Here is a 13,066-nt window from a genome sequence, read left to right on the forward strand (position 1 = left end):
TCAGGCTGTCTTCTCTGGAAACACTTGGGGAAGCTCTGTGCTCTGAGACCAAGCTGTTTGAGATCCAGGAAAGAAGGAAACTCTCAGCTCCGTTTAAATTCTCACAGCCATAAATAGTGGGGAAGTTGAGCCCAGCTATCCCAATCCAGAGTCATTCCAGCTCTATTTGAGTCACAGGAACGTATTAGAAGAACAATAAATAGAACTTCCTCAACTTCCCCAGTATGAGAAGCGTGCTGCCCATCTACACATTCCACTCTATTTCTCACGACCTCTGGCCTCGTTCATTCCCAATTCAATAACAGGTGTTCTTCTATCCCTGCACAGGCTAGATTCTATGAAATGCTAAAGGTACATTAATACCAGTAGCAGATCCAGTCAAAATCACATGTTCCATTGCTTTCACATAGATCAATCATCCCCTGCAACAAGCTCATTCGGAATTTTTAGAACTAAAAAGATTTACTGTTCTGTAATATTCCCCAGTAAATTTATCTTCATTTAGAGAGTAAAGGTAGCACAATTTCATAGGAAAACAAAGGGTCAAAACTTAGAAATAAGCAAATGATGTTCACACTTTTTTTTTTTTTTTTTTTTTTTTTTTTTTTGAGACAGAGGCTCGCTCTGTCTCCAGGTTGAAGTGCAGTGGCGCAATCTCGGCTCACTGCATTCTCCGCCTCCCAGGTTCAAGCGATTCTCCTGCCTCAGCCTCCCTAGTAACTGGGACTACATGCCATGTCACCACGCCCAGCTAATTTTTTGTATTTTTAGTAGAGATGGAGTTTCACCATGTTGGCCAGGATGGTCTTGATCTCTTGACCTTGTGATCCGCCCGCCTCGGTCTCCCAAAGTCCTGGGATTGTAGGCGTGAGCCACCTTGCCCAGCCGATGTTCACACTTTTTAATGGAATCTTCTCATTCCAGGGAATTCATGTAATAAAAACTATCTTAAAGAAGCAAAACACTACAATATTAATTGCTTATTCTGAGTAGTGATGAAAAATTGAAAACCAACTAAACACCTAATGTTCAATGAATGGCTAAGTATATCCAATTGGTATTGTACAGGCATTTAAAATAGCGCACAGACATTGCAGTAGCACGAGAATAAAGGTTGTACCTTCTTGAGTGAAATAAAGCAGGAAACCAAAACATTTTATCTTGCAATGTTCCATTGAATAATTTCACATTGGTAAAGACTAGAAAGAAAATATCTGCATTTATTGAAGTAGTGGATTGTGCATCAATTTTTGCTTTTTTTAAAAAAATTAAATGGCAGTAGCCTTAATAAAGCCTTAAAGAAGTACTACTTTGTCTTTGATCAGACAATAGAAATACTATATTTCTCAGCTGCCAGAAAATTCACAAGTAAATTTAATACAGTATTATAGTAAATAACTTATTTCCAGATCCTGGTCTAAGTATAACTGTTTCCATTTATAAGTAACTGCGTCTATCTCTGTGAGACTTTTTCTAATAATATTATAGAAGCATGTAGGGTAGAAATTATAGCTTAAAAGTTATTGTCTAATTCAACTTTTTTATTTGGCAAATATTGAAACAGACCCCCTGAGATGAAGGTTGTCCATGGCCACACAGCTCCATAGCATCAAAACATGCTACCAGACCTCTAGTTTTCTGGACTCCAGTTCACTGCTCTTTCCTACTCTTTAAGTTGCTGCATTTAGAAGAAAAGCAAAGAAACAGCCATTAGACTTATGCGCTGGCAAACTGGAGACACTTTTGCCAAATGTCTGAGGCCAGTCAGTTCTGGGCTCAGAGATACAGCTTCCACGAAACAGGACCAATCCCCAGCTTCCCGTGCATCCACAGTCCCACAGCGAGTGCTACAGGCTGAATGAAGCCTTTCTCTTTCCCCCAGAACCAGGCTGACGAATCCTTTAGGTGCAAGAAGCACAGTGCCTGAGGTTCACAAAACTTTCAGAAGTCCTTGAAATATTTTACTTTCTTTTAAAATGAGAAGGAAAAAAATAGCTTTTAGGGTCACATAAAATGTTTTAAATTTTTCTCACATCAGAAAAAAAAGTAAAATTTGTAAGGCACCTCAAACCTATTATATTTTGCCTGAAAGAGAAAAAACACATAATATTGGACAATTTAAAGTTATAGAAACAGAAGTTTTAATATTGATGTTGTTACAGTGGAAAGACAAAAAGGTTTGGAGCATAGAGATCAGAATGTGGTCCTGGCTCAAATCCATATGCTTTCTACTCCCATTTGCCATTGAATTTCTCATTCTGGTGCTCCATCCTAGACTGTCAGAGCTAGAAACCTACCACTAGTCCAGAGCTTTCCAGTCTTTTCATCATTGAGGATTCTGCTCCACGCCATACTGAAAGATTTCTGTCCTACAGAAAAACTGTACAATCTTAAGACGATTCTTTTTGCTTTTTCTAAAAGCGCAGATGGATCCATCATAGTTGGCCCCCAGTAAATGTTTGTTTCTCAGAGAAGTGGATGAATAACTACCCTGAGAAATTTTTAATCAGTGTGAAAGGCACCCTGAAAACTCCTGATCAGCTCGAAAGGCATAGCTGGCCACACTTAGTTGCCAGAACTTGAGTCAGAGGCAAAGAAAAGGCATGTTTGGGGATTTTTGTTTCCCTCTCACAACAGTTCAATAAAGGCCAATTTGAGGCTGGGAGCTGTTTTAATCCCAACACTTTGGGAGGCCAAGGTGGGCAGATCATGTGAAATCAGGAGTTCGAGACCAGCCTGGCCAACATGGTGAAACACCATCTCTACTAAAAGTAGAAAAATTAGCCAGGCGTGGTGACAGGCCCCTGTAAATCCCAGCTACTTGGGAGGCAGAGGCAGGAGAATTGCTTGAACCTGGGAGGCAGAGGTTGCAGTGAGCTGAGATCGCACTACTGCACTCCAGCCTGGGTGACAGAGCGAGACTCTGTTTAAAAAAATAAATAAATAAGTTTGAGTACAGTTTGAGTATAACAAAAAGTATCATACTTCAGATTTAGAAAACAGTACTGGCATTAAAGATGCTTGTCTTCTCTCAGCGAACCTCTTCACAAGAGCCATGTCATTCTCCATTTCTTCAGCATTACCTGCCCCCTTTTAAATTTAGTTTTCAGAAAGTCCTTCTGGGCTGCTGGCCCTCCCTGCTGCCGGTCCAGCTCCAACACCAGGCACTCCCTTGCTTTTTTCACTTGTTCTGTCTGTCTCCTGATACCTCCAGAAGTCACATAGGGTTTTTAGAAATCCTATTGCGGGTATCTATAATATCCACAAAGCTTTTGAAATATCAATAGCTACTTGATGATACCCCTTGCTATCTCTGTGAATCCTTGGGAAGAAAAGCTGGCTGTTTAGCACTCATCTATTCCAATCTTCACAGTCTTAGTCCAATGCAGCTGCTATAACCAAAGACATGGGGCTGAATAATTTATAAACCACAGAAATGTATTTCTCACAATTCTGGAGTCTGGTTAATCCAAGATCAAGGTACCAGCAGATCGGTGTCTAGTGCGGGTCTCTGCTTTCAAGATGGTGCCTTTAACATTGTACCGTCCGAAGGGGACAAATGCTGTGTCCTCACATGATAGGAGAGATGAAAAGGGTCAAAAGGGCCTAGCTAGTTTCCTCCAGAGTTTTTATAAGGCACTAATCCCATTCATGAGAACAGAGCCCTTATAGCCTAATCCCCTCCTACAGGCCTCACCTCTTAATGTTGCTGTTTAGGGGATTATGTTTCAGTATAAATCTTGAAGAAGACACAGACTTTCAAACCATAGCATGCACCTTTTACAAGTAAGGAAACTGAGGCCCAGAATGGTTATGTGTCTCTTCTGAACTCTCAGTTAGTTATTTACGATTAAGTTAAATAAAGAATGAAATTACAGTAACCACAGAATTTAAAAATCTTGTATCTAGAGAAATATTTGTGCACAGACAGGGAACTTAGAAAAGTCTATGGCTTGTTAACAAGAACGATGACTCTGTTGCAGATGGGGTAGCGATGGGAATAGGAAGGAAGAACAGGAGTTAGTCCCTGTGGCCTGTGTGTAGTCAAATATGTCAACTGTGTTTTCTCATGCGGACACCTCCACCTCCATGAAGGGGTTAACAGTCTCAAGGCATATACTCAAAATAAAAATCTACTTTTAATTTTGACATTTTGTAAAGGTAATTTATGTGAATTTATGTGTGCAGCCTTCCCTGAGTCTCTCTGTGAGAACAGCTGAGGGATGTGCACTGGATAAACAACAATACTCTAACACCTCATAACTCTCCAACAAGCCTGCTTCTGTGCCAGTTGAGATAAGAAAATTGGAAAACAATTCCTTACAATTTCACATTTTGTGTATTAGTGATAACATGCCAGCAGGGCTGCTCTGTGTCCTGGGGAGAGTTGAGTTAACGGAAGCTTTCTCCCCTCCCAGCTCCACCTGGGCCAGGCAGAGCCCTCTGCTCTGCTCTAAAGTGCTTTGACTCAGTGACTCAGTAGCAGATGGAAAGAGGGCTGTGGGGAAGAATACAGGGCTAGGCTGAGAAATGTGGGTCCTCACTCCTTTGCTGTCCCCTCAGAGTGACCCTGGGTAGGTCACTTTCTTGCTTCCCCTCTCTGCACTGCAGGCTCCTCTCTGCAAAATAAAGGTGAGACTTGATTGTTTGCAAGTTGTGCTCCTGGATACTATTCCTTGTTTGTTGTTGTTGTTGTTGTTTGTTTGTTTGTTTTTTGAGATGGAGTCTCACACTGTTGCCCGGGCTGCAGTTCAGTGGCACGATCCCAACTCACTGCAACCTCTGCTTCCAGGGTTCCAGCGATTCTCCTGCCTCAGCATCCTGAGTAGCTGGGATTACAGGTGCCCACCACCACACCCAGCTAATTTTTTTGTATTTTTAGTAGAGACAGGGTTTCACCATTTTGACCAGACTGGTCTCGAACTCCTGACTTCATGATTCGCCCACCTCAGCCTCCTGAAGTACTGGGATTACAGGTGTGAGCCATCGCGCCCGGTCCTGGATACTACTCTTGAGGTTACCTGAGGGGTTCATGGGTAGGTTTTCCAGTCATCAAACTTGTTTCAGTCAAAAAAGGTCCATTTATCACTTACTGGATTTCTTCTGAAGCTTTTATCTAGGGGAAAAATGTTCAAATCTGAAAACTATCGGACTAAATTATTTGTAAGTTTCCAGCTCAATGAGTCTACAAGATTTGATTAATTTTTCTTCAGTGTCCAGAATGTTTTAGATGGAAGCCTGTAGAGATTGTTCATAGATTGTTTTCCCCATCTCATCTTCATCATGGGACTCCAACTGAGCAAATTAGTTCTCTTGTGATTCAAAAGCTGTAGGGTCACAGGAATAAGATTGTGATAACGGTCATGAATTCGGGTGCCTATTGTGGAGATTATAGGATGTCGTTTTATGACTTCCCTCTGACTCAAATAGAAATCCATATAGACCAGAGCTGCTTGGGACATGCATAGTGGAGAGCTGGGCATCTCACTCAGTCTAGGGCCAGAGACATGCTTGAGCCTCAGTAACTATTATTGTACTTAAGAAGGAAATAATTTAAAGTTCTGCTGAGCTTCTCAAACCATGTATTGATTTTTAGAGAAATTTTCTCAAAAATACATAAAGGAGAAAATGATAAAGACAAAGATACTGACTAGAGAATTTTTTGGGATTACAGATCCCTTGAGATGAATTTTCTTAGACATTTGAGGGCATGCATCCACCACTCATCCAGTCTGGATTATGATAGCACTTGAGTTTTTGACTCCTGTGGCATTGATCCTACTATTCTGTCATCGCCATTTACTTTCCTGTCTTTACTAGTGGGCCATGGGCAATTCCAGAGCAGGAACTGTGCTGCACTAATCTTCGCAGTCCAGCACTTAGCATGGGCATTCTATAGAGCAGGCGTTAAGTTTAAATTTCTTGGATGGATGAATGGATACCCTGCCTGTTTCTCAGCAGTGCTTCAGATTGGAAGGACAAGGCTTATATTTGTTTTATCTTTGCACATTACATCATACACAGCGAGTGCTCTGTAAATGTTTGTGAACCGAGTGATAAAGTTCTGTGCTAAAGCACGAACGAAAGCATCTTCTCTCACAGACACACAGAGGAACTCATACCACAGTCTTTAATCTACAGAAGCTGATAGTCTAGTGGAGGTGACAGAAACACGAGCAGATAATGGCAGCCTTTTGTGATAGAGCTGTGATAGGAGTGTGTGCACAAAACACCATAGAGACAGAAGATGGTGAGTGGGAAGAGGGGAATGCGAGTGTGGGAAGTTAGAGGTGTGGAGTAAAGCACCTCAGAGCTGACTGCACACTAGAGGGCAGGTGGAGTACGTTCCAGGCAAATGTGTGAGGTGTGAGAGGAGTGTGTTCCCAAAGTGGCAGGTAATATGCTATGTGCAACTGAGATGTCAGCTGCCCACCCCCAAACCCAATCCCCTGAAGATCTGGTTACACTTGGTGAAAACTAACATTTCACAATGGGAGGAGAATCTGAAATTCTTCTACCACTTTCTCCGTATTCCCTTCTCTCTGCCATCCCCTCCACACCTGCTGAGAATTTTCTCACAGTCAGCCCACTTACACATTCTGGCCCTGGCACTGTAAAAATTCCACTTGCCTTAAGAATTTCATGGGGTTAACAACTTTATCAAAGATATAGAGAGGCCACGGAGAGGAGTGTCACATTGTGTATGGTCCAGTATTGTATTATTCATCTATTTCTCACTTCTTTCTTCTCAGAATAACAAATTCTTTCTTGTTTACATGCTGGGTTTTGGTTAGAAACATATCCACTTAATCTACATATCCAGATCTCTCAGGTTCTCCCTTCACAGCCCCTGTCCAACACTGAAATTCCCCTACAGAGATAAACTCTATGGCTAGCTATTAATATAAACCTATATAAGGATTTGTGAATTAGAAGAGAGTTGGCAGGAGAAGCAGCTGAAAAAGTAAAACAAAACCCTCTGTAAGTCAAATATTGAATTGAGTGACTTATCTTAGGCAATAGCAAAAGTGTCCTACTGTGCAACTGGCCTGACCCTGAAGACTGTGGGACAGAAAGGCGGTAGAAAAGTGGTGGCATTCTGGGGAGTAGAATAAATACGACTAAATCACCAGCCCCCTGACCCCAACCACATGCACATACAAAAGAGAGAGAAAAATATAGAAAGAGAGGAAAGAGCAACATGCAAGGCTAAAGATGTTGGTCCTGATAATGTACCCAGAGAGCCTGTAAGGACCCAGATATTTTCTCCATATATAGATGAACAAGAAAAGAGCAGAGAGATTAAAAAAAAAAAAAAAAAAAAAAAGCAACCAACGCCAACAGTTGAGACCTGCAGTAGCTTTTGTTATTTTCTCTACAAACTAAACAGAATCCCTGATTTGGAATCTGCTGATTCAGAAGCGTGGTGGTGTCAATGCCTGGGCATTAAAACAAGCCTCTGTTCCAGTTATTCAGACATCCCAGAGGAGTGTGTAGATTAATGCCTACCAGAGATTACTACCTTCCCAGCATTAATCCTCGTGCCAGGCGGTGAGAACAAACATTCTACAACCAGATGTTCCTGCCTGGGAGTTTTGTTTAAGGAAGTCACCCCAAAACCTGGGTTTCTTGTTAGGCTAATTGTGACTTTTTACACATACATTTTATAAAATTTATGGAAAGTATTCATCTAAGTTCTAAAAATAGTATTTTTCCCTCAAAATAAAAGTTCTGGCCTTTATTATTCTAATGAAGTTTTTATTAATTAAAATTTTATTGAACTACGACATGCACTCAGAAAACCATAAATATGTAGAACAATGAATTATCATAAAATAAGAATACTGGTGTGATATAGTCTGAGGGTGTCCCCACCCAAATCTCATCTTAAATTGTAGCTCCCATAATTCCCACAGTGTCATGGGAGGGACCCAGTGGGAGGTAACTGAGTCATGGGGGCCGGTCTTTCCCATGCTGTTCTCATGATAGTGAATAAGTGTCTCAAGATCTGATGGATTCATAAAGAGGAGTTTCCCTGCAATGCCCCCTCTTGCCTGCTGCCATGTAAGACATGTCTTGCTTCCCCTTCACCTTCTGCCGTGATTTTGAAGCCTCCTCAGCCATGTGGAACCGTGAGTCAATTAAACCTCTTTCCTTTATAAATTACCTAGTCTCTGGTATGTCTTTATTAGTAGCATGATAACAGATATTAATACACCATGTAATCATCACCGAGGTCAAGAAATAGCATGCTACCAGCACTGTGACAGGATTATTTTTCTCAAAGTGGCTCTTCAATTAGTCTTACGTGATAAAATCCAACAGGGCTGCCAAACATTTTAGATATTATCTAACTCAACATCTTCATTTTACGAATAGGAAATTAGATCCTCAGATGGGGAGTAAGGAAGTGACTTACCTAAGGTCACAAAGTAAATTAGTGGAAGCAGTAGCGTTTCAGGATTCTCTTTTCTGCTTAAACTGCCTTGAATCCCTGAGAAGGCTTTGTTGGCCTATGAAGCAAGAGAAACCTGCTCTCTGAGAGAGGTGATGTCAGCAAGATGGCCAGCTAGAAGCCCCCTAGCAATCTACTCTTCACAAAGACAGTCAGAACAACAAATAAACAACTGCATTTTAATGAAACTAACCAAGAAAGAGCATCAAAGTGCATCAGGGGAGTAACAGAAACCCTGGTGAACACAGAAACTTGAGATTGTTACGTAGAGATGGGAAGGAAATGTCAGGCCTCTACCACTCCATCCCTTAATCAGAACCAGCTAGGAACTAGGAGGAACTTCTGTCTACAATGAGGAAGTAAGCAAGAAGATCCTAGGAATCCCCATCAACACCTTGGACGCCAACAGATCTCATCCCTGGGATCCCCTGCAGTCCTCACAGGCACTAAGCCCAGCTGTGGAAGCTGACTGGAGTCCACAAAGCTGTGCTCCCTCCAGAGGAGAAGCTGACACTGTGCCCTGCCCTCTGTGGTCCACAGGGCTACTGCAATACATGGTCTTGAATTAGAACTATGGCTGCAGTGTGTCTTGCTCTAGCAGTAAGTAGTCATGGCTCTCCCTTATCCTTGAGGCTAAGCTACTGCCAAACCACCCCAGACCAGGGCCCAGATATCCTCAAGCCAAACCACAATCAGCTGTTACAGCTTTCTCTGTTGGGTCAAGCAGAGGTGAAGCCACTTCACCTACCACTCCCTCTGCCTTTTCAGCTTGAGCTGAAGCAGGACTCTGCCTCTTGGGAAATAGCACTTTAGCCACTAAGAGAAGCCACACCTCCCCAGGGTCTAAATTGAAGCAGTTCCCTTCATCCCAGGAAACAGGGCCTTGACCAAGAGTGGTCATGCACCCCAGTACCTAAGCTGCAGCAGCACCTGCATCCCAGAAAAACAGTGCCTGGGCAGCCCAGAACAGTCACCACACCCTCAGGACTGAGACGATACAACACATCACCCTTCTAGGGAATCAGTGCCCTGGTTAAGCTGAGTAGCTTTGCATCTCAGGGTTAGGTTGACATAGTACCCCATGCTCCAAGGAAACAGAGCAGTGGCTGAGCTGAGATACCTCACCCTATAAGCCAAATAAGTCTAGTACCCTTGGAGCTGGACTAGCCCCCTAGAGTGGTGTCTTAGCTGCTGAGACACCCGTCTTCCTGGGGAGTGAAGTCATCACTGTGCTGTCCCCTGCCCAGCACCAGGGCTCAAATAATAGCCGTGCTCCACCATTCCGGGGTATTGTTGCCACTGCACCTGGCCTCACAGAGTCTGAGATACTGCTGAGCCCTGAAATCCCAGGGTCGACAGTTACTACTACACAGTATCTCATTCCCTGGGACTCAGGCTGCCACTGAGCCCTGTTAGCACAGGTTTCCAAATTGCAACCATACTCTGCTCTGCATGTCCAAATCTCTACAACATTCCTTTTTCCCCACAGATGTGCTGGTACTCTGAGCTCCCACTCATGGGTAGAATCACAACCATGACCCAGACCCCTGAGCCCGAGCTGCTAGGAGATGCCGCAGAGTCACAGACCCTGGCTCTGTAGGCAACTTATATTCAATCAGCCAAAGAGAGAAAACTTGTAACCAAAGACCTAGGTGTCACAATAGGTCCATGTAACACTAAGCCCACTTGTGGAATCTTGTGGAAGACCCACTGCCCTGAATAACTCCATTCATCCTTGAGCCTTGCAAGGTCCTAGTAACACGACCTACAAGACAAAGGACTCCCTCTGCTCCCTCGGCCCCTGTGCTGCCAGACAGCCAGGACCCCCTAACATTAGAACCCACATTTCCCCCACCATATCCGCACCTTATCCCGCAGGACCCAGTCCCCCAGGGTGGTGCTTCCGTAGAGGGAAACCGAGAAGCGGAAGCAGCCGAGAGTGAAAGTAACCCGGGGGGGCCGGCCGGCCGAACGCGAGGCCGTGTACAGCGGGACCAAGCTTCCCGACTCCCTGACTCCACTGTAGCCTTTTTCCACCAGTGATTTATACAATTGGAAGTCCCAAAATGCTCGGTTCTCAGATAATCCCAAAGATCTAACCTCGTTGTTAGCACCAGCCGACCTGGGATGACTGTCAACAGCTCCTCCGAATCCTGTTCACAACGGAGGAGCGGGAAAGAATCCAAGTTGAGGCCAGAAAGCTGGTTCCAGGAGATGACGGCCAGCCAACTGCAAATCCTGACCTCATTAACGTGGCTTTTCCTTTGACCCGGCCCAGATGGGACTATAACACGGCAGAAGGTAGAGGACGACTGCTCATTTATCGCCAGACTCTAATGGCGGGTCTCCGGGCTGCAGCTCGCAAGCCCACCAATTTGGCTAAAGTATATTCTGTGTTACAAGGTAAGACAGAAAGCCCCGCTGTGTATTTAGAGAGATTAATGGAAGCCTTCAGACAGTTTACCCCTATGGACCCGGAAGCACCGGAAAATCAGGCAGCGGTAGTAATGTCCTTTGTAAACCAGGCAACACCAGATATTAAAAGAAAACTCCAGAAATTAGAAGGTTTAGAGGGAAAGCAGATTCAGGACCTCCTTCAGATGGCCCAGCGAGTTTATAATAATAGGGATACTCCAGAAGAAAAACAGTTCGAGGCAACCAAAGAAATGACCAAAGTCTTAGTAGCAGCTTTCCCCCAGGCAGGGAATGGCCAAAGCAGAAAGCAGAAAAAGCAAGGCCCTAGGCAAGGATTAGAAAAGGATCAGTGTGCTTATTGCAAGGAACGTGGTCACTGGATTAAAGACTGCCCAAAGAAACGGAGACCAGCTAACCCTACCTCCGTACTCGTTACCCAGGACTCTGACTAGGGAGGACGGGGTTCGGACCCCCTCCCCGAACCCAGGGTAACTTTGCAAGTGGAGGGGTCCCCAGTTCGCTTCTTGGTCGATACTGGGGCGGAACGCTCAGTCCTAACCAAACCAATTGGAAAAATGTCTAAGAAAACATCCTGGGTGTACGGGGCCACAGGCATCAAAAAATACCCCTGGACAACCCAGAGGACTGTAGACTTAGGAACGGGAAAAGTCTCCCATTCCTTCCTAGTCATCCCAGAGAGCCCCTGCCCTCTACTAGGGAGGGACTTGCTGACAAAGATGGGGGCCCAAATCCACTTTGAGCCAGAAGGGCGCAAGATAACTGATTCCCAAAACAGGCCAATATCTATCCTGACTGTCACCTTAGAAGATGAGTACCGACTCCATCAAGAGCAAAAGCCCCCCGATCAGGGAATTGACTCTTGGCTCCAGTGTTTCCCTGAAGCGTGGGCAGAAACTGGGGGCTTGGGGCTAGCTAAACATCGACCTGCCATATTTGTGGAAGTTAAGCCAGGGACGGACCCTGTTCGGGTTCGGCAATATCCTATGCCCCTGGAGGCAAGAGAAGGAATTACGCCCCATATCCGCAGACTCCTAGACCAGGGAGTCCTACGGGCTTGCCACTCATCCTGGAATACTCCACTGTTACCTGTTCGTAAACCCAACAGTACGGACTACAGGCCAGTACAGGATTTAAGAGAAGTTAATAAAAGGGTCATGGACATACATCCCACTGTGCCCAATCCATACACCCTTCTGAGTGCCTTACATCCCGAAAAACAGTGGTATACCGTTCTTGATCTAAAAGACACTTTCTTCAGCCTTCCTCTGGCTCCCAAAAGTCAAGAACTCTTTGCATTTCAATGGACGGATCCTGAGAGGGGCATCAACGGTCAGCTAACACGGACCAGACTGCCACAAGGGTTCAAGAACTCGCCAACCCTGTTCGATGAAGCCCTTCATGAAGATCTGGGTGAGTACCGGCGGCAACACCCTGAAATAACTCTTTTGCAATATGTTGATGATCTCTTAATAGCAGCCAGGTCCCCAGAAACTTGTGTTCAAGGGACTGAGGACCTCCTGAAGACTCTGGGGGAGCTAGGCTACCGAGCCTCAGCAACAAAGGCTCAGATCTGCAAGTCGGAGGTAACTTATCTGGGGTACCTATTAAAAGGGGGGCAACGCTGGCTAACCAAAGCCCGAAAGGAAACAGTCCTACGCATCCCTAGACCCCAGTCAACACGGCAAGTGAGAGAATTCCTGGGGTCGGCAGGGTTCTGTAGGTTATGGATACCTGGATTTGCTGAGTTAGCCAAGCCCCTATACCAGGCAACAAAGGAACGGCAGCCCTTCAATTGGACGGAAGAGGCTGAGCTGGCCTTTCAGCAAATCAAAACTGCCTTGTTATCAGCCCCCGCGCTGGGGCTCCCTGATGTCTCCAAGCCCTTCCACTTATACGTGGATGAAAGTAAGGGTGTTGCAAAAGCCGTGTTAACACAGTACCTAGGCCCCTGGCAGAGGCCAGTTGCCTATTTGTCAAAAAAATTAGATTCAGTGGCTGCTGGCTGGCCACCCTGCCTCCGGATAATCGCGGTGACCGCCCTAATGGTCCGAGACACTGATAAACTTATCATGGGGCAAGAGTTGCGCGTTATAACCCCACATGCCATTGAAGGCATCCTCCGGCAGCCGCTGGACTGATGGATGAGTAATGCCCGGCTCACCCACTATCAAGGAC

Source organism: Macaca fascicularis, chromosome 2 (genome assembly GCF_037993035.2).
Source record: "Macaca fascicularis isolate 582-1 chromosome 2, T2T-MFA8v1.1".
Classification (NCBI taxonomy): domain Eukaryota; kingdom Metazoa; phylum Chordata; class Mammalia; order Primates; family Cercopithecidae; genus Macaca; species Macaca fascicularis.